This window comes from Rhyacophila brunnea, unplaced genomic scaffold (assembly GCF_057557595.1).
Source record: "Rhyacophila brunnea isolate RB1 unplaced genomic scaffold, BYU_Rbru_1.0 scaffold_13, whole genome shotgun sequence".
In the NCBI taxonomy this organism is placed as follows: domain Eukaryota; kingdom Metazoa; phylum Arthropoda; class Insecta; order Trichoptera; family Rhyacophilidae; genus Rhyacophila; species Rhyacophila brunnea.
In genome coordinates, this window is record NW_028232785.1 from 29,432,427 (window position 1) to 29,453,883 (window position 21,457).

General features: G+C 33.8%; 1 pseudogene across 1 annotated transcript; it reads right to left on the minus strand.

Annotated features, from left to right (window-relative positions):
* Positions 1–5,688: 5,688 nt before the first annotated feature.
* Positions 5,689–15,803, minus strand: LOC147077207 (uncharacterized; annotated as a pseudogene). The gene is made up of 4 exons (XR_015069498.1): positions 15,717–15,803; positions 12,576–12,743; positions 11,116–11,265; positions 5,689–7,347 (listed from the first exon to the last, which is right to left on the minus strand). The product of XR_015069498.1 is annotated as an uncharacterized LOC147077207 (transcript).
* Between the last annotated feature and the right edge of the window lie 5,654 nt (positions 15,804–21,457).

Sequence of the window (21,457 nt, forward strand, 5' to 3'; positions counted from 1 at the left end):
TTATTAGGCATTTTATTATTAAAAAAATGGGCAAGATTAACACATTTGAAGATTGTTCTATAGCTTTTAATTATAAGCTATATCTTTGACCATTCAAGTGTGATAAACGTCCTACGAATAATGATTGCTTTATAATAATTATTGACCTAAGAATAAGGTAGTGTTTTTTTTTGAAATACACCATTTATTTTGGCATTCCCCAGTGGTTAAGCTACAACATATGGCCGTAGCCATAAATTGACAAGCTAAAACTGAAGTAGGGAGTAAAATCATGTTAACGCGCGTGTTTGATCTTTAGTAACTTTAGAATTATCTTCAAATGTGCTAATCTTGCCCATTTTTTGAATAATAAAATGCCCAATTCATCTCAAATTTGGGATCACAGAGATTATCAATATAATTTTTTATCGTTAATATTTCACTATAATAATGTCGACATGAATTATACTAATGGTTTTATAAATACGTTTAAAAATTAATAAATGTAAAATATCTTAACACCACTGCACATGCATGTACTGAAATATGACTATATTCTAAAACATTAGAGCGAGAGGTTTAAAAGAATACTATTTTATGTAATAAAAATACTTTATGCAGTCAACAAATGTTTAAAATATATATAAAGGTTAATAAGGCTTCAAAATTATATAAATAGATTATCATCAACGTTTAAGGAATGTCCAGGATCATGCTTTGAAAATGCAATAAAAGCTCCATTTTGACCTACGCTGAGCATGTCTGCCCTTAAGGACGTACGTCGTCCCATACGTACTTACATTCTTCTAGGCTACTGCCGAAGCACGCCATAGCCTACGATCTCTTTAGTTATTTGTGAACCAATTGACAGCTAGAGATACTTTGCCACTTGGACGCCAGACAAAGTCATTTCACGAGCAGTTGAGCACGTGCTTCCTCATAAGAATGTCTTGATGACCCAGCAAACGCAATTTATTAGTTATACAGACGTCTACATTGGATACACATCAACGCAAACAGGTCACGACTACTACTTCTACAGTCGCATCATTCCATACATATTGCCTCAACTAAAACAAGTGAAAACAACGAGAAAAGGGCGAATCAGAAAGTTCGGGCAGAACTACTACGCAAGTATCCCAAGTGAATAAGGCCCGTTTCAGACGGAACACCGGTGCCGCGCTCTTATATAATATAAGAGGCCTTTTTTTCGAATAAAGGGGCCTTTGTACTATGTTTATGAACGCCCAGAGCTGATGATTCCACGCATAATTTTGCGTTATAAATCAGAACATAAAACTGGCTGCGGTAATAAAAACAAGTGTATCTGCGGCTTGAGAATGTAGTGGCCGACGGAAAAGTGTGCCGGACACGCATTGACTCATTAGCTCTGGGGCGTTCATAAATATAATACAAAAGCCCCTTTATTCGAATACAAATATATAGTATATCGAGCGCGACACCGGCATCCCGTCAAAAACGGGCCTAAGTGCTACGAAATCTTACAATCGATTTTTTTTTGTTTTGTTATCATTTTCGTTTCACATGTTATATAAGACAGCACGAGCAATGTGTCCATTACGCCTGGCAGCAAAAAAAACAAAGTCAACATTAAAAAAAAATTATTCATTTTATGTCAGAGCAATCGTAAAGCAAAAGAAAGTAGGTACTGTAGAGAGATATAGAATTACAAATTAAATATCTATTTTTGTAGGTCAAAATAAGGCAAACTCGGTAAGAAGCTGACCTCGATAATAAATTCTGCGTATCCATTTTCACTTAGTCATGCATTGATGCAAACTCCAGAAAATAGCTGACTCGGTTATTTGAAGAAGAAGAATATTATATCGATTGTATAAAATTGCTAATAATAATTCATCGGAAATGTCACTCGAATCTGGCCCGTTACTATCTCAATCTCCGTATCGTCTCGCACAACATCTCATTGTATCGAGATTCGGACCTCGGAATACTTTGGCTACATCAATGCGGTGTGTGTTTTAAAAGTGGTCATCTCAAAATCTATAAAATGACACATTCTGGTGAAAAACCACATCAGTGCAATGTGTGTTTTAAGAAGTTCATATGAAATATTGGTCTCAAAAGACATTGATGAAAAACCACATCTTGAGACTTGTTTCATATCTATTATACAATATAATACCTAACTTTCCATTTATTCAGATATAGATTCAAAACCTAACAGGATACGTACGTAGCTGCATACATTAGAATATCGTACGACACACAAATTGAAACTCAACACTTCAAGTATCACGTCCCAAAAAGGACTAATGATTCCATAAGCAAGTCAGAAAGTACCGAAAGAAAAAATGAAGACGAATTTCCATACAAAAAATCTAACATGTGCAAATATGACTATTTGCAAAGGTTTCATCGTAAAAAAAACTTGCTGCTGAAAAGTACTAAAGATGCAGTGCTCTGCCAAAGTAAAATCGCGGCGCAGAACTATTATACTTAGCTGTGTAAGTCCTTTAGATACGCGCCTAACTTTAAGGAGCTGATCTCGACGACCGAAGTTCAGTTACAAAAACACATATAATTCTTATTAATTCCCTAAATGGAAGAGAGAAAAAATATGTAAAATGTCTTTCTTGTTATTGCGAACACGAAAATTTGATAAAAAATACTGTATATAAAATGGGGCAGCAGTCTAAAGATGTCACTGTCGGTACTTGAAGTGTTAAATTTTGGGTTGACTTCTCAACAGTCATCAGTTTGTTGTATGGGTTCACCAGAACTACATACCTAAAACAATTATTATTATTAATAATTGAAGATCTTGGCATAAAAACAGCAAATGTCACAAAACACTTTTTTTCAGGAGAGGGTAAAAACTTAATATCTTGGTTGCCAAATAAAATTTTATTAATTTGACAATGAGAAATTATAGAAAAACCGTATATGCACTATATGAATGTAAAAAAAAATATAAAATTTATTTCGGTTAAATAGATATTTAAAAAAGAATGAGTGTGACATTTGCTGTTTTTACACAATTTTTGGAAATTTGTTTTTATTGCAAAATTTTATTAAATAAAATAAAGAATATATATTTCTGCTATTTTTTAATCATAATACAACTTTTAATAAGGTTTGGACATATTATTTACCTATTAACGAACGACTTCAATGTTTCTAAAAAATCAAGAATTAAATATTTGAAACAATGTTTTAATCATGTTCGGGTTAATACTGATTATCTTCATATTATTATTATTGATTTAATTTAATAAAACACATTTTTTAGTATCTACTTATTTCACTTTTATTAAATAAATCTGGACCGGTTTCATCCGCCTCTGTTTTTCTGCCAACAGTTTTCAACATTTTAAAATGTCCCTCTAAGGCAGACGAAACCTATCCAGATTTATTTATTAAAAGTGGAATAAGTACTAAAAAAATGTGTTTTATTAAATTAAATCAATAACACAATGGATTTCCACCATGAATTGATAGTTAACACGAAAAAAGAAAACCGATTAGCCTCGTCTGACACCTTCACTATCAGCAAATTAAACGATACATTTATTGGGTTTTGTAAATATTTAGCTAATTTAAAATATTTTTTTATTTAGCTCCTTTCAATGAAACTTATCCACCATAATATGTTGTTTTAAATGCAATCGTGACTTGCATTTGATTTTTATTCACGACATTGAATCTATCCCACAGCCTAGAGAGAAACTGAAATGTTCACAAAGCACTTCTCCCTTACTAGCCTGGTATATTTTGTACATTATAACTAAGTAGCCTACAAATTTTTAACGAAAAATGCCAAAGTTTTAACCTATATTTCATATTAAAAAAAAATTTGCTCCGGTCTCTTTAGATTTTATAATGAAGGGCCCAGAATTTTCCTTATTGCATCCAACTGAACAATGATGAAAGTCACCGTTATTTGGTTTTGTTAATTTTTCTCTTTCGAGCCGTTTCAGATGTCTATGCTAGTAATATCCATGATAAAATATAAAAACAATCATAAGAAAACGTTATAAAAAGCAATAATTAAACGAATCAAGGATAATTTGACAGCTCAGACACTAAATTGTATGGAATGTATACTAACATGACTAACGCCGCCTGGTGATAAAAGTGTAGAACTACTGGACCTTTGCTGTTTTCACACAAAAATGCCTGGACTATTGCGGTTTTTAGAAAAGTGGCATATTTTTTAGAGCAAATTTGAGGGACTTATGATTTATTTTAAATATATCTTTGCACAGTTGTATGTAATCATACACAGGGAATATAGAAATGCAATAAAATGAAAATGGAAAAAAGTGGACATTTGATGTTTTTATGCCAAGATCTTCAATTTTCATATGAACATAATTGAGGGGCATAGTATCATAACTCAGAATCTCCATCGATCTGTGTTTTTGGCAACAGTAACGAATAAACAGTTTGATTATAGTTTTATTAGATGCAGGATCGCAAAAGAAATTGCCTATAGTAAATACAGATGTTATTTTTATTCAAACATTCAAGATATCTTCAATTTAAACTTGGAGATTCTTAGTTTTGATGTGGGTCTGTAGAAATAATTAGCTTAGAAAATACGCCATACGGATATTATGAGTTATGTTTTATTAATTATATTAATTAAATAAAACTTGAATAAAACTAGGGAACAGATGCTTACACTTTTATAGATAAACAAGTACTGTCGACCATGACAGTTCAATGCTGCTCTCTCATTGGCTGGAATGGAGATTCTTAGTTTAGAAAATCATAGGGCATTGGAGAATATAAGATTTGAAAATAAACACAGATTTTACATTCATTTTGTATGGGAGATTTTCAGTTAGGAAAATAATTTATACTTTGAATGGTAGGTATGAGCACGGAGAACAATGCTGCATTTTATGAGTTTTGATACCAACGCCCTTAATTATAATATGCGATGGCTCTATTCCCTATTACTGGGGCATTTCAGAGTGAAAGAAGAATAATTATTACTCTTATATATTATGTTTAATATATAACACAAACATGAAGAAACTAAAATACCGTATGGTACAGTTTTTATAAGATATTTTTATAGGCGTATTTTTTATATTGTGATTTTAATTAACTATATTATTATGTATGCAATATTAAATACTGGTGTGTAAATTTCTAATATAATTGTAATTAAAATCATATAAATATAATACCTATCACTTTACTTGCACACATTAATTGTAGTACATCACTCAAAAATAAAAATGTGTACCTATAACTTGAAATGATTTTTATTTACCTATTTCGAATGTCATTTCAGTACATATGTTCACAACATTGTAGTTTGATTTGATATAAATAAAAAAGATTGCACTGCATAAGAGAAAAAATAATTATGGTAAAATGAAAAACCTCAGAAGAGATTAAGATATAGAGTTCCAATACGCTACATTTTGATGCAGTTTTAAATGTGTGTTTCCTACTAAAATAAATCACGCATAGACGCGCAACAGTTTGTGTTGCAACGTTCAAATACGATTGAAAATTATATCTATGACTCTCTCCTCTAAAATAAAATGTATAGCGTTACACACATATGCCATTTTATTTAAAATTAGGTTTTACAATGATTACATCTTACTTATTGTTCTTCTAGAGGTAAATTATAGTATTCTGTAATATCATTCATCTTGTTCATTTACACAGCACAATTAATCACACGCACTATAAAAATTATGACTAACATTTTATTATCTAAAAACATATTTATTAATTTATTGATTTTTCAGAAAATAATCATTTTGATTCATCAAGAAATTTAGGCACACAACTCGTTTACCCAAGTGACTATTGGATGAGGTTATAAGTTTAGGCCTTGCAATTGTTTAATGGTGGACGTTAGTGGATGACCAATGCCCCAGGGCTGTATCAATATGTTATATGAGACCCAATTATAACAAATTATCAAGGCTTGATACGCACATTCGAAATTATGCGGAAAATGTTCCCTAGGATGATCGTATTCAGGAGGCACCCAATAATCACGTCGTTTTCGTTTACGTATTCTATGATGTTCACGGCAGCAGCGTCGGTAGAATTCATTTTCATACTAACCAAGAAATTTTCAGAATATTTCACTGAATAAATGACTCGAAAGTTGCAATTTTGTGCGTTTCGAAATTACTGACCTGCCTTTATTTATATAAGCATCCGCCACATTGGTATAACTTCCAGCAGAATGTTTAATTTAATGTATTTTTAGATGACTCATTATAGTACTTTTTATAGACAAGCGTCGCCTTCTGACGGCTTTTCACCGATGTATATCATTTTCTGAGATTCTTGAGTATGACAATACGTGCATTATCATGAACTTATATGGCATTGAAGTTGTTTTTCACCAGTATGTGTCATTTTATGTGTTCTTAGATCCCTGATTTGACCAAATTTTTTTAAGCACACATCGCATTGATGTGGTTTTTCCCCGGTATGTATCATTTTATGTTCTTTAAGATGGCTTATTCGCCCAAAATTTTTTAAACACACATTGCATTGATGTGGTTTTTCACCAGTATGTGTCATTTTATGTTCTTTAAGATGGCTGATTCGACCAAATTTCTTCAAACACACATCGCATTGATGCCGTTTTTCACCAGTATGTGTCATTTTATGTTCTTTAAGATGGCTGATTCGACCAAATATTTCTAAACACAAATCACATTGATGTTTTTCATTGGTATGTGTCATTTTATGTCTTTTTAGATGACTGACGGTGACAAATTTATTAAAACACACATCGCATTGATGTGGTTTTACACCAGTATGTGTCATTTTATGTTCTTTGAGATGACTGGTTTTTACGAATCTTTTAAAACACACATCGCATTGATGTGGTTTTTCACCGGTATGTATCATTTGATGTGTTTTTAGATGACTGACGCTCACAAATTGTTTAAAACACACATCGCATTGATGTGGTTTTTTACCAGTCTTGTGTTTACCATGTTGCGACATTTTATATGAGCGAACATTGCATTCAAATAGATTTTGACCAGTATGTGTCTTGTTTGACTTAAGATGCTGAGACTTCATGCAAAAAATGTGGTGACTATTTAGATGATTTACAGATTCAAACACTCCACAACAATTATTGCAAATAAAGTTACGTGGAAAATATACAACTCTTCTCAACTTAATTCGAACCACCTTCGGCAAGCATAAATTCTGAACTTCCCGTTTGACGTTCGGTTCATCGATAGCTATTTCCGAATGCTGTATCATCATTTCTTTATTGATTGCATATGCTATTTTGTTGTCAGCAAGTTTATTGTCAACCGTATCTTTTCTAACGATGTCCTGTGGTTTATTCTGATGTACTGCGAAACTTTCTTGGGTAGAAATCTACAAAAGTAATAGTGATGTTATATTCAAAACAATAATATTTAAATACATGGAATATAATAGTTTTGAAAGTAAATTATTATAAACAAATAAATTATTTGGGCAGTATGTTTTATGCTGAATGCAACAGTAACAATAGTTGAACAGAAATTCTAGCAGTTATTGTGTCGAAACTGAGTTATAATTTAACGAACCATTTTAGTCAAAGTTTTATCAGTAAATACATAAATGTAGATACTATTACGTTAATATGAGAATAAATTCACATTATCAAATCATTACGGAGAAATCAACGGAGAAGTAGGTAAGTACATATATAGACAAGGTTTTAAATTGTTTTATAAACAGAAAAAAAGACAACAGATTAATGAAATAGTTCTACGTGATTCACTAGTATTGAACTTAATTATATTTAAAAAAAACGCCATTGTTGTGCACGAGAAGAGAAACATATATTAATATATATATTATATATTATTGGATTATATAAGTTAGAATTAACTGTATTCGTTGTCAGTGTGTATACACCTTTTAGTGAGTGCACATAGCCCCCGAAGATACCGAAAGGCGTAACCCGGGTCGCAAAAAACGACACAAATGGATTAATAAAAATTTAAATCTATTAGAATTTTAATTGAAATTCTATCAAGACTGCATTCTGTCGATAGTATTAATATCCAGTCATTATGTTAGACGTTGGTGATGTTTACCGTGTTATTTAGATTATTTAGAAGACCGATAATACCCTAAGATGTGACTTGACTTTTTGTGTTGACCCTTGACAAACTCTCGGTTGAAGTCAACTCGCCGACAATCATTCTCATAGTTATTTTTTCACAGGTCGGTTCCGGACTTCTGAAGGATTTTTTCGACCATGTCCGATCCTAATAATATCATATGGGCCTCCGCAGAGTGAAGGTTTGTATTAAGTCATTGGACGCTAAGGACGCACCTGGTGAGTAACGATCACGCGGCCGATTTACACTTTAGCTGCTACGATGTTTTTCAAAATCCGGGCGAGGATTGCTACTAATAATTGTCGATAAATGAAAGTATTGTGTTATTTTTAGACACCTTACCACTCTAATTGATTCTGCAAAATCGGAATATTATGAAAACGCAATTTGTAATTAATTTATCGTTTTGAATAGATAATGAGGCAATTAGATATCCCGCACTGCATGTATTGTTAAAAGTAATTGACATATTATCTTTTTCTCGCTTTATCGCACGGGTGATCGCGAGAGCGAGCGAAATGCACGATCCGCGCACAGAGTTTTGATTTTTACCAATTATTGGAAACAATCGGTTATCCCACACGAGGGATAATACAAAGTAGTGGAATTAGGAAACTACTCGGCCGAAAAGAAAAATTTTGAATGGTGGTCTCGTTAAAAGATCGCGTACAATATGCGTGATTTTTGAAAAGGGTCTTCATGGTGTTTGTTTATTGGGAAATTTAAAATATGTATTGCAAATGATTTTATTTCATTATTTTTTTATAAATGAAACTGTTTTTATATAGCACAAATCCACTTTACTGTAAACACTGAGATGAGTAAAAGTCTTTTCCATTGTTTCAAATGCATAAAATAAAATAAAACATTGTCCTTTCTCCAAGAATTTGACTGTAAACAAATTTTTATATGGTAAACTGAAATTTGTATTTGGAATTGTTTTTATTGTAAAAAGAGTGATGCCATGAAAAAAAATTCAATAGTTATAAATTCTAAACCTACCTAGTTACAAAACAAATATGAATCGGGTTATATTACACAACAATAAAACTTAATTGATAAAACAATCTTTCGTACCACTGGTGCAGTAGTATGTTCCCAAATTAACTTAACATTTCAGGCATCAAAAGCAAAACGACGATCGTTGTTAGCATTTCTGGCCACTATCAAAAACAACGATATATCGTTGCGTAGCATGTATTTTAAATTTGGAAAAGTGGAACGTGAAAAATGGATGTCAGCCACCTCAACCTATTAGGTCCACATATTAGGTGACTCATTCAATTGAAAAACAATATGTGTACTAGGATGACCTACGATTCGTGGGTCTGAAGGAATACTATTGTATTTAAAAGCGATCAGAAAAATAGATTTTAGGTCGAGTGTTACAACATTGAATTAATGGCCATAACAATCAACCCCGCCCCGCACCACAGCACCCCGGTCATCATCGGACTTATCACGGGACCCTACGTTTATTTTGAAGAATCACTTTTTATTACTGGCAATGTCTCAGGAGCAGATACCCAAAACTGAGGTCGCTATGAATTAAAATGTGCTTTGACTGAATTTATATGAATTTAAGTTAATATTACTCATGGGAGAGATTGTGGTAAGTAACAAAAGCTAATACAAAACTATCGAACAATCTAAGTAAAGACTTCTGACACAGCGGCAATATGACGCCGATTTTTTTTTAAATACAACAAAATAGGCCTTTTGGCGGCTAGGTCGGACGGCCCGATGGCCCCAACAGCTCTTTGAACCGACTTGTGCAACTCTTCCCTTTCCGTAGGTAGGTACACATTTTATGCCATTTCCAGAGGATGTAGTTTGCATCTTGTATTTCTCCGCCACATGGACATGTTGAACGGGTAACAAGACATAGCTCAAAGAGCCTGCCAGTGAAGCCACCATGACCAGTCAAGAATTGACTGCTGTAATGGAGCGATACAATATAATATCGTCTTTGTCATGTGAAGAGAATAGTCGCAGATTCCAATACAAAATATGCGCATCTATTCCATATATAAGGCCACTGCCCTCCTAGTGACGGTAGTTAATCGTAATAATTATGCATCGAGGTGTTAAGTCAAAACAGTCTATCTCGCTCTGACGGTTAACACAGCCAAGAGAGATGCTGTGAAAACATAGCACTTTTTTACAGTTCAGACGGTAATACATAAATATAATAAACTACCCACGATAGCCACCGATAGCATTCTTATGTATCGAATAGATGCAATGGAGGGTAAATTGTGATTGCAACGATTATCGCCGAATACGGCGGCGATAGAATCTCTTGCATTCACCACTAAATGAAAATAAAATATACAGATTGCGTTTGAACATTGCCGACTCAAGTATAAAGCCGATACATTCACAACGACTGGTCCTACTTTTTCCGCTCTCCCGTTGTTGTCTATGGATGTCATTGTCTGTCATTGTTTTACAGAGTGCTTATACTGATGCGTCGTGTTCACACAGGGAATTATTTGATTTGGATAGATGAATTACATGATAAATAAAACACCAGCATTAACACACCTTCTACAAATGAAATGCATAGATCAATGCTACATATTTTTTGGAAATCGATATTACCACCGGTTTTTGTGTGAAGGACTAGTCTGACTTTGACAGCTGATGAATAACAGGAATGTATATTATTTATAAATAACATTGATAGTTAAGTAATATATTAGATTTGAGATTTTTTTTATAATTCCATTTGAAACGAGAAAGGACGAATCAATATGTCAAGCAATCTGGGATCTGATTTTAACAGCTGAACAGTGGACCACTCGTTGCTTGTGCAAAAGGATATGCTAAGGCTTTATCAATCTAAAGATGGCGCTGGTTTGAATATTCAAAATCTGTAATCATTAATAATGACATTGTCGATGGTTATTACAATGCACTGTTTTACTCGACAAATGCGTGCCACGCACTACCTACAGTTTAGTAGCTAACCTACGGTGATGACTACAATAAGAGAAGATATTTAAACATAATATTCAATTGGACGCACCTGATGTACTGGTTTTTCATCAGAATATGAACACCCTGGTTGAGAATCTTTATCATATAATGGTTGTAAGGTCTCTTCAACAAACTCATGCTTTACGTGAACCAGCAGGTCAGTATCAGGTTTTATGTCAGTGATAGAAGTTACAGGACCCTGAAAGAAATTATAAAGTAATAAATAGGAAAGTTGAACATACATAACTTGAAAACACTTCAGATATATACCAGTGGCGAAGGCTGGAGGTAGGCTGTTAAGATCATACATGCATAGTGCACACTAAACTTTGTCAATCATACGTATTTTAGAATTATTTACAGATGGTATTGGTTAGTTTGTGTCTTTTTACTGGTTCTCCACCGTCGTCAGCTGCAATCTGTCAGTGAGCGCAGTGTTGCCAACCGAACTATAATTATAGTACATTTTGGTTCGCGTATTATTAAAAAAGTAACATTTTCGTCCGCGTACTAATAAAAAAACTATTGTACCTACCTGCGTCAAAAATACTACAATTTTGAAAAATGGAATTAATTGAATTCACCGGTTACATTAGGTTAGGTTAAATGGAAAAATGGAAATAATTGAATTCACCGATTAGCATTTTTCGGTCGTAAGAGGAGTTTAAATAAAGCAGGGTATCGGAATTTCTAGAATTCTCCGTTATGTTTATGTGACAAACAAAAAACTTACATTTTCAACACGTTCTATAATTTTTGCCGAAACACCATCATTTCTTCGACCGCGTACTATATATAATTCGATGACAAAAAAAATAGCTGAATTCCAAAATGGCCACTGATAGCTAAAGACGGCGGAGGATCAGTCACAACCACTGTTAGTTTTTAACTAAGTATAATAACTTAAGTACGTTCTTTCAAAGAACACCTTATTTTCAAATGTGAGATAGAATAGTTCTGCATTCAGTAGAGAGAATTGTGTGAGTAAAACTATTCTTACATAATATGTTGTGGGTTATGGTGTTGAGGATGATGATGAAGAAGTCGAAGATTTATGCAGGAGCGAGTTTACAATAGTATAAATACAATGACAGTACATTATAATCTACTGAGATAGTTACGAGCCAGGTACTTAGATTCGAGTGACATTTTGATAAATCATTATTCGTTATTTATACAGTCAAAAGTAATACATAAACATTATATTCCCGTACATAATTATATTGAACGAGTCAGCGGTTTAAATAAGAGTAGCTTGTGAATTTTATTTATTATTACAGTCATAATATAATATGATACTATGGGAAAGGATTATTCGACTAATTCTCCATTGCGACACCGTATTTCATATCGTCAATCAATCTGCAGATCCAGCTAAACAGTAAACTTGTTTACCGTTATATGAGTCGCTGAGAAATTATTATTGCAGTCGAATAATTATTTGATACATTAAAAATAGATATTTGATCACTAATATACTGACAGCTACACATATTTTTGTAAACTAACCTCAAACCTGCAACTGGAATCGTTTACATTCTCTTGCTTTACAAAAGTATGGGCTTCCGGAGTATCTGGATGATTGATTATTGGCACATAAAACCAAGGCTGCCCTTCGCCGTTGGGTTGATCTTCAAATTCTTGTTTTATATCCATGTTTCGAGAGGAGCGTGGTATTTATGTACTGGTCACGTTTTGTTGTTCGAGAGGTGTTGCCAGAAAACATTAAATAATATTACCTGATAAGTATAGTATAATATTAATTTTGTTTATACATAAAATAGCAACCGTATAGGTACCTAATTCAGTAAACGAGTTTAATAATACCAATAAATATTATTATTATATCACATAAAAAACTGTATCAGTTGCCTACATGCGTATAATGGCATATACCTGTATATAAAATTTTAGATGCTTTCTGTTAAGTTTGTATTATTAATAGTACGTATTTTCAAATAAAAACAAATCAATAGGTACTACATTAAGGTTGGTATCTACTGAAACTCTAAAGAAGCTGGATAAAGAGGACCTGAGGGTCTGTGCTCTGCAGTTATCATTTTTGTTGTTTTTGTAGGAAAAAGAAACATAATCATAATAATTATCTACCTTGGTATTATGTAGGATTTGGTTAATAAAATTGACATTAAAGGAATAAAATTAATTTATTACAATAATTTATCGAACAAAATGTAAAGGTGAATAAAATTTCGATAAGAACCTACCTTCTAAAGTTCCTTTAAGCTGTTTTCAGTGTTGAAAAACGTCAGATTATATTAAAAAAATGTTAGATCTGACTAGAATAATGGTAAAATGACAGATCTGGTTTCTAAACGTTCGCAATTGGCCGGACAAGTCGTCTTTTTTAGTTCAATGTCCATATCTAGTAACTTACTATTGTCATTTTTATCGTATATCGTGTGATTAGGGTTCACCAGCTGTCTTCCGATATGACTTGTTTATAAAATCTGTTAATATGACGTTGATAAAATTAAAAAAAAAATGTATATACGTATGATTACGAGAATACACGATTGTAAAATAATTAGGTATTACTTACAACTCCTCTAAAAATGGGTATGAATGTTAAAAGACATTAAGACAAGACGTAACTTATTATGATAAACCATTCAGATAATTTAAACAAACATAACTTCTATTTTCTTGATACTACCTACCTAAATGAAATAAAATAAACTTTATACCTACCAACACAATTAATAATGTTCAATCACGAAATATTAGACCATAGACAAAAATATACTATCATTGACTGAGAACGCTCTTTGGTGACAAAAAGATGGCAACACTGACACAATTAGTAACTCTGCCGTCGTGAGCTGTCATTTGCCGATGCCAATTATTGTTCATTCAATATACGTAACATTTTTAAAGATGGATATTAAAAGTGAACCAGAAGACTTTGAAACCGATCCCGGAACGTCGTTCAGTTCTATCTATATACCGATAAAACGCTCGCACAACCCGGAAGGACAAACGTTCATTCAACAATTCCGTATCGAGCATTCGTACGCCGCGATTTTGGAGGTAATATAATATGTTTATGTTTAATATTAAGTATATTACTTATCTAATTATTGTACAGTGCTTGACGCATACCAATGAAGGCGCTGAACCAATTGTTTGAAACACTACGCGAGGATTCATTCGTTCATATTATCATATTAAATGAAGTGTGGATAATCCACGTCGTAGTAATTTGCACGCTTTAGCACCCCGATGCCCGATATGGTCACAGCTTGTCTTGTCAGTGTATTTGAATAATATGTTGTCTGTCCGTAGTAAAATACAATTCATTATATAGGTTACGCCGAATGTGCGAAATTGACTATTACATGAAATGGGCTAAATTTTGGCTAATTTATGTAATAGTCAAGCCTGTTGCCTTATTCATGAATTAGGTAAATTTTCTGCCGAGTACGTGAATTCGCCAGGGTATGGAATTCTTAAACTGTCAACATGACAGTAGAAAAAGTAAATTTAATACGGATGGTTTTATAGTTATAATTGGACATAATATAATATTATTATTAGGTTAGATTGGGTTAGGTTAGGTTAGGTTTTGTAATTCTGAATTAATCAACTGAATGTCCATTTTGAGGTTAGCTAACAAGTGTCAAAAAACTATCACAAACATACAATCGACCATTGCACGATTGATACCCAAGCACGAATCAAATCGCGAAAATACCTTTTAATAAAATTCTTCCGTTATCATATTATAGTTCTAGATTTTTTTGCGTATAGTAAATGGATATGAACGTCATTGTAGTTATTGATTGGTATATTTTTATATTATAATCAATGACATTTGACTCATTTGGTTTGTTTGATTAGTTGCAAAAAACACCACCGGAGCGCGACCATCTATTTTGACCATAGATAATATACGTACATTTTGACCAATGCTGGAGCATTTGACACATTTAGTTTAGTTGCAAAAAATACCACCGTAGCGCTACTATCTAATTTGTCCACTGCATGAACTAAGCAGAAAAATTACTGCCGAATTCACGCACTCGCCAGATATTTTGTCTAATTCATGAATAAGGCAACAGGCTAGCATTTTTCATGATTTAGGCAAAATTTACCCCATTTCATGTACCTAATAGTCAATTTCGCACATCGGCGTAACATATATAACAAGATTGACGTATGTGGTAATACAATCTTCTTGGACAAGGATGTTGGATGTTGGATGCTGTGTTCTTTCCTAATATAGGGCCACATATCTTACTCAGCACCTTTCTCTTGAAGACATTCGATGCAACGGCCTTGATGACTTCAACGTTCACACGTCGCTCAATAACCCTGTCCACATACGGGATTTTTTCCGTACGTCTCACGAATTCAACACAGTCATTGCCCACTGAAGAAGGAAGCCGGTACATTACACGACTTGTCCTACTTTTCGCCCCTCCCGTTGTCTATGGATGACTTGTCATTGCCTGTCATTGTCTATAGAGTGCTCATACTGACGCGTCTGACGTGTTCACTTGTCGGAGTATTCTTAGTTTCAGATTATTTTAACGTATCTTGGAGACCTTGGAGTTCAACTGATTTAGTGGTTATGTGTTATTAATAGTTGGAAGTGACGATCAAAGTAAGTGAACTTCTTCTGTGTATATTAATATCATTATTCACTAGGACGTTTGTCAATGTGACAGTCGATTCTAAACGACAATAACTAATAACTTATTTATACTCTTCAGTCATTATAGAATACCAAACTCTGCTTGCAAGTACGTTATCAATAAATAGTATTGCAGTGGACCACTCGTTGCTTGCGTAAAAAGTTATGCTCAGGCTTTATTAATCTAAAGATGGCGGTGAGACAGCCAAACGAAAGCCTTTCCATGATACATGCACAAAACTTCTCGGTGTAAAACCAGAATTTAAATGTTGAAGTGAAAGTGGGTGATGATGTGAATAGATGTGGACTTGGCTAATAGTAGTCGGCATGACCCCACAAGGAAGAGCTGACAGGACTCTAGCCTAGAGGCCCGGCGTGGCGGGTCGACCAGATAAATGACATAAACACACATCTTAAATATGGTCTAATAGTAAAAAAAGTCGCCTTCGGCGCTATTTTACTTCAATATTGTAACCATTTTAAAAGATATGGTTGTGCGATGCAATGGTTGGTTGTTGCGTACTGATACTCGACAACTCTATAATTCTATGTCTCAAGTTAAAAATTTACTGAATTTTATTTGATCTCGAACAGCATTTGGAAAACGCCACAGTATAGCGGCAGACTGCCTTTAATCGTGGCGATAGGTAGGGAGTCCGTCAAATATCCTAGCCTGGGGGCCCGCTTCAGGATGTGGGGGCCATGGTAGTCGGGTCTATATACCTAAGACAGGTGTGGATTGTTACAATTTAGTATCAACGCCATATTTGTACGATGTGGTATCGTCGTGTGCAGGTGTGGAGATGCGTTGTATCAAATAATATTAATATTTAGGCTCTTATATTATACATTCTGATAATATGTACTCTCCAACAAGAGGATTTAAGCAAAAGCCGGAAGGCGCTGTCATCGACTAAATGGGAGGAGCTTGTTAGTTCACAATTTAAACACGTGGCCAAGAAAATGTTGTTAGACTATAACAGTGGCGAAGGGTGACTTTTGGAAAGAGGTAGGCTGTGGAGTTACCGAGCTTGTCAGATATATTTACGGGAAATAAGAAGATAACCCTATATTACTACTGATGAATAGGTACACTAAATCGACGAAATTTCAAAATATCAAATAGTTTGTTATAATTAGTTTATAAATCAGCAATTAGATTGATTTATGTATTTTCCTATAAACGTAACATACGCTCAAAATATATTATCAATCATCTTTGAAAATATCCGTTGTTGTTTATAATATGTTCCATAACAATTTATAATTTAACCCGTAAAACTAGACATTTTAAAATACTTATATATTTAAAAAGACAGACTTAGGTATAAATAACTGATAAATAAAAATCGCGAGATAAATTATTTTATATTTTTAACAACAATCAGTATTTATATGTGATTGAATCCCATAGAAATTATTTTTTAAATTATCTTATTAATTATTTTGAATAAATGTGCGGATGTAAGCGATAACTAAACAGCCTATGATTTCAGAATAAAAAGCCAGACAGAGACTTGCGTCACGTGACTAAAAAGGCATACAAGCCACATCTTAAATTCCCATCGAATATTTCATAATATAGTTGAATCCATGCGGCAGTAGTTATGGTTATAAACCTTACTAATTTATAAAATAAAGCTATGTACTTCTGAATTTTGACGATAGATGACTATCAATTATCTTGGATTTTTCAGTGTATTTATTTTTTTAATTAAAATTATTTGCTTGAAGATCTATTTTTCTTAGTAGGTAGGCTTTAAATAATCGCCTACTATGGAGCCTTCGCCACTGGACAATAGCTACATATTTAATTGTATAGGTTAGTTGTTTCTATGTAGATGAAATAATATATTTACAATGACGTTCCATGGGGTTTGCATTGCGTAGCGACGGAAGATTATAAAAGACGGCGAATGAAGGATCTGATTACAATATTAGATAATATATCCATAAAGAAGACCCTGCTGTCGTTTTATTAGAAATATCGCCACAAAGGCCAACTATTTATAATGCTTTTAAAAAAATTTTTACGTCTTATAGCGGATGTCGAGATTTCTCCACATAGTTTACTATATCCTTATTGTTTTAGCTTTGTTTTTACATGTTATATGTATAAAGCTTTCGGTGGCCGCGCGGCTTAAGCGTTAGACTATAACGCCGTGGGTCCCAGGTTCGAATCCTGGGTCTGGAAAGTATACATATTTTTTTTTAATCTGTGTGTGTCAGGGTATGGACCTAATAGGTTGAGCAAGTGGGTGACATCCATTTATCGTAAAAAACAAAATCTGTCAATACAAACCTCTACTCTGTGGAGACCCATATGATCCTATTAGGATTGGACATGGCCGAAAGAAAAAAGGAGAAAAAGAATATGTAAATTAATTAGAATTATTTATTTTTGTTAATAATTCTCCATGCTCCTTTCTCCCATTAGCACTTTTATTAGAAAGTCATCAACGCACACTTGAGTACGTGGGGACTTCAGTCTTTGGCATCTGCTCCGGAGACATTCCCAGGCGTAAATAACTGGTGATGCTTCACATCCAAACGTAGGGTCTCTTGATAGGCTCGATTAAGACCGAGTGTGGTGTGTGGCGGTTGCTTTGGAGGGAACTATTAGGAGTTTAAAAAGAATGATTGAACTATTGTTGTACTGTAATCACTGCGTACCTTTTAATTAATTTTTAATTACCACATTTAAATAAAATGCTAATTACATCTATTGGCCGTTTAACGGGAACACGACAAATTCTAGGTCGTTTCATTATAATACATATTGCAATGGCGGTTTCTCGCACAGGCCAACATTTTTACAGGAGTGCCTCCAAAGCTGCCAGTGCCACAGACATCCGTGTACCTAAAACCACCAGTTTGAGAGAATGTTAAGTGGAAATAATCGAATTCGCAGTACCTAGAAGTTGTGTACGTAAATTTAAAGTATGTTTGTGTATTTGTTCAAGACAGCCGAATATAAAAAAACGAAATATGTAAATGCCTAAACTATCCTAACGAATTACGAATTGACAATTTGAAACTAAAAATTAAAGATGTTAGTATTTTAAGTTTGCTTAAGATCATACATGAAACGGCAAAGAACTTTCAACAGTAGGTGGAACGAAATTTCGCAGTCGTCTCCAATCAGAGACTGACGGTCGAGATGTGGGCACGTCAATTTGTTTTGTGATAGCGTCGGAGGAATATATTCTTAAATCGTGTCATCATCATCATCATCAGCCTGAATCTATCCACTGCTAGATGAAGGCCTCTTCAAGCTGCTTACACTTCTCTCGGCCATGTGCATTGCGTTGCCACGTACTTTCACAGAATTTTATCATTTCATCCATCCAGCGGCCTCTAGATCTACCTTGCGGACGTTTTGTACTTCTTGAATACCACTGGATGACTAGATTTGTCCAACGATTGTCTCTTCTTCGAGCTATGTGTCCAGCCTATCTCCATTTAAGGCTTTTAATAAATTCTATTACATCGCAAATATTAATCTTAAATCGTGTAAAGATGACTAAAAAACGTTCCGCATGTACTTGAAAAAGAAAACATGTCAATGAATCTACTATTATTATTACGAATATAATAATAAACATAACATTAAAAGGACGCATGTTGAATTTTTATGATAAATTATATTTCGTTCGGCTCGCGTCATTTGCACAATCCGCGCATCGCCTAGTCACCAACTTTTTGGCAATGCCTCTGTAAAGTAAAGCCTAAAAGGCGGCACTGTATATTGGTCTGGAATAGGTTAAATTATGATTGAATAACCAAGGTCTCGTCAAACACGTTATTTGTCTTGTAAATATTTTAAGTAATGGCAATGATTTTGTTTATAGGTTGACATCAAACCTGACGTGGAAATAATATGTGAAGTCGATCCTCTTCTCAAAGCGGCTGACAATGAAAGCTGTCACACGTTTGTGAAATCTGGAAAATGCCCAAATCCGTCTTTGGTTAGTATTAATTTTTCAGATGTAGGTACCCATTGCCGACTCAAGTAGAAAGCCGACACATTCACAACGACTGGTCCTATCTTTTTCGCCCCTCTCGTTGTTGTCTATGGGTGACCCGTCATTGTTCTATTTTATAGAGTGCTCATACTGACGCGCCTGTCGTGTTCATACAGGGAATGTTTTGATGTGGATAGATGAGTAGTTACATGATAAATAATACGTAGTAGTAAAAGTAGGACCAGTCGTTGTGAATGTATCGACTTTCTACTGGAGTTGGCAATGAACCAACAGAAAGACATCTAGCAGGAATCGAACCTGCGTTTCTCCGGATTTACGCCCACACACATTGACCACATGCCATAGGCAACTTATCTAAATGCGATGAATTTTTACTAATGGTTTTTAAAATACTCTTTGGAGCGCTTTCTAAATTGCCAGTCATATTTTGTATTTTAAATCAAAGTATGTATTAATTACTTTAATTATTACTAACAGACGTCACGGATCACTCCATGATTTTTTATTGTATTGTTACTTGCATGACCTTGTTAATTTATTTAATTAATATTTTTTCTTATTCAACGAATAATTCACAGAATCTAACATTCTTTTTATTGAACATACATAATTTGAAAACACTTTGATTGCAATGTTAATCATCTCGTATATTTTTCTTCCAGCCATATATATTAGGATGTCACAATAAGCATGGAAGAACGCTGAGCACAATACGCTCCGATAAATTTAGCAATGGGGCTGAAATCGACAAACGCCTTGGATCTGCTACCAACCAAATACAAGATACGATGGTAGAGAATTCACACATGACCATAGACGATCAAGACGTGAAACAGGAAGTGTTAAAAATACTCAATTCTCCGAAGGTGGTTCAGATTAGACTGAAAAGAGTCACTGATTATCCACGTAATTTCATTTGCAGTGATTGTTACACAGTGCTCGGATCTCAAAGTGCACTAAAAAGCCATCAAAATAATTCATGCGCGAAGTCTGAGAAATTGAACGTAGATAAAATGACAGATACCGTAGAAAAACCTTATCATTGCAATGTCTGTTCAAAATCATTCTCATTGCACGCTATTCTCAAAATTCATGAAGTGACACATACTGACGAAGATCCATATCAGTGTGATTATTGTTCATATAAAAGCTCTCGACTTGGTGATCTAAAAAAACATATAAAAATCTGTAAAAATACTGGCGAAAAAAAACATGAATGCGATATTTGTTCAAATAGTTTCTCGCGTCTTGCTACACTGAAAGTACATCAAATGAAGCACATTCCTGAAAAGCCTTATTTATGCAAAGTTTGCCCATTTAAATGCACAAGGCTCGCTGATCTCGAAATACACAAACGAAGATATCACACTGATGAAAAACCTTATCATTGCAATATATGTTCAAAAACATTCTCCTTGTACGCTATTCTCAAAAGACATGAAATGACACATAGAGATGAGAAGCCACAATATCAGTGTGATTATTGTTCATATAAAACCTCTCGGCGTAGTACTCTAAAAAACCATAGAAATATCCATACTGGTGAAAAAAGATATGAATGCGATGTTTGTTCGAGTAATTTTGCGCATCTTAGTTCACTTAAATTACATAAAATGACCCACACTGGTGAAAAGCCACATCAATGCGATATTTGTTCTCATAAATTTACTACACTTAGTGGTCTCAAAAGCCATAAAATTAAAAACGCTTGTAAAAAAACATATGTATGCAACGTTTGCTCATTTAAATGC